This window comes from Solanum tuberosum, unplaced genomic scaffold (assembly GCF_000226075.1).
Source record: "Solanum tuberosum cultivar DM 1-3 516 R44 unplaced genomic scaffold, SolTub_3.0 scf00131, whole genome shotgun sequence".
Lineage (NCBI taxonomy): Eukaryota > Viridiplantae > Streptophyta > Magnoliopsida > Solanales > Solanaceae > Solanum > Solanum tuberosum.
Genome location: NW_006239054.1, coordinates 13,756 through 16,299, shown reverse-complemented (window position 1 = coordinate 16,299; position 2,544 = coordinate 13,756).

Below are 2,544 nucleotides of genomic sequence, written 5' to 3'. Positions count from 1 at the left end.
TTAATTATTTAATGTATTACTTATTTATATTTTAGTTAGTTCATTTTCTATTTTACATAAAATAATATATATATATATATATAATTTATACATATATTAATTATGCATATTTTTAAATTTTATATTATCAAAAAAATCATACTAATTAAGTACTACTTAATTAAGTGTAGCAAATATTGATTTAAATTAAAATTTGTTGTTCAATTGTCCAAAATTATATCATATTTAATTGTTATTAATTAATTAATATATTTGATTATTTTATTTCTCAACCTTTTTATCCATAAATTACCTCTGTTATTAATTAAGTAATATATTTGATTATTTTATTTCTCAATCTTTTTATCCATAAATTACCTCTGATTTCTAATGCTATTGTTAGATCATTAATATTATTAATAGGAAAAAACAAATATTATTATATTTAAAAAAATTAAAATATCATAAATAAAAATTACGAATTTCAAATAATAGTAATTGGATCTATGGAAAGCACGGACTTCCCCTTTTCTAGTTTCCAGAGAAACGAAAAAGAAAAGAAAAGACTTGTAATAGGATATTTTTTCCACCATTTTATTTAAGGAATTTTTATACTATATAATTGTTCATACAAAATTAAATAGCTTATATACATATATTATTTTTAGTCGAACAAACAAATATATAAAAAAATCTTTTTATTTAAATGACTCTCTATGATCCACTAATCTAACCTAGTATTTAATGATAATTAGGGAGCGGCGACATGTGTCATAACTTAATATTTTAATTAAAATCGAAGAATTAAGTTTAAAGCGTCATGTCCGTATATTTTTATTTAAATGACTCTCTATGAATACTATACGTTTTTCAATATTTAAATAGATAAGTTTGCTTTTTTGATAATCTTTACCTAATGTTGAACAAATGCATAGTTACCTATTATGGTAGTTATTAGTTATTAGGTGACTGTAGAGAAAAAGGATTATATTGTGATGTGACAAAAGGCACAAATGCAAAAAATATTTAAATTAAAAATTCCATTTTTACTTTTAATGATCCCACAAGATTATATTTGTGATGTGAGCTTACTATTGTGATGTAAATATATAATTATTTTTTCACTTTTGGTCAAATGATGCATGTGAATGTACAGTGGCAAACAAGAAACCATTTATTTAGACCAATTAATTATAAGGTAATTATATGTGTATTTATAGGATGATAAATTAAACGTAGTTATTGATAATCTGATAAAGTAACAAAAAACGTGCTATTACATTTTGACAAATAAATTTCATTAATAATTTTAATTATACTGTTAGTTAGTGTATATCAATCATCAATACTAATAAGAGGCTCAAAGCAGGTATATTTTTATCGATGTGTCTGCTTTATGTCAAGAGTATTTTTAGAATTTCAAACTTCTTCGTTGACGTATCTGCTTCTTGATGAAGGTATTTTTAGAATTCTAATGTCTATGTTGTAAAGGTTGTTTTATATGATTTTCGGCTGATAATTTGATTCCACATCTATAAAAATAAAAAATATTGCCAAATAAATGAAACCTAATACAAATAATATTGTCAACGTCATTAAATATTTATCAAATAAAAAATATGATATCTTTTATTTTTGAGTGAATAAAAAGAAAAATATATCATATTGTTTTCTATTGGGAAAAATACCCCCCCCCCCCCCAAACATCCTTTTCTCATTTATAGGTCAATTTCACATTGTCTCAGCCTCTCAGGCTTGCTTTTGTTTTATCATTACCTTTTTCTTTTCTTTTCTCCTTCTAATTAATATACTACGGATGCTTAGATCATGGATTTATATTAGAAATTTGATTAAATATATATAAAAATATTTAATAACAAATTCAACAATGAATTCAATGGCAAATTTAAGAATCATATATAAACTCTAAATTGTGTCCCTTCTATATTTAAAACTCACATACTCCATTAATTTAAATTTATTGTCGTGTAAGCGTATGCAGTACTATCCCGACTAAAAAATTATATATATTACTTCAATTTAAATGACATACTTCAATTTTCGATATTTAAATAAATCTATTTTTTATCGTAAATTTTTCATATACCTTTTAAATATTTTGAATTGTCAATTATTGTGACTTATAGTATTTGTTACGTAGTTTACAAGTATGTAAATACCATTTTTTAAAAATTGAAGATTTCATGCACAAATTTCCTGTCAAATATAAACCGTTTGACTTTCAAAAAATAAAATGTGTCACATAAATTGGAACAGAGGAATTATATTCTTCGAATTCGAACACAAAACTATTGTACTTTGATTAAAGTTGCAAGAGGTATTGTCATAATTTGTTAATTGAAAATGGTATGTAAATTAAGCACGATGATAGATTCTAATAATCTAGTTGACAAGGTATAACAAATGTAATCGATGTTTTTATCATATGTTGTAGCTTTAAATTGATCAGAATTATTCCTTGACTTTGGACAAAATTATTTTGCAAAACAGTATATCATATGCATTGTCCCCCCCCCCCCCCCCAAAAAAAAAAAAAAAAAAAAA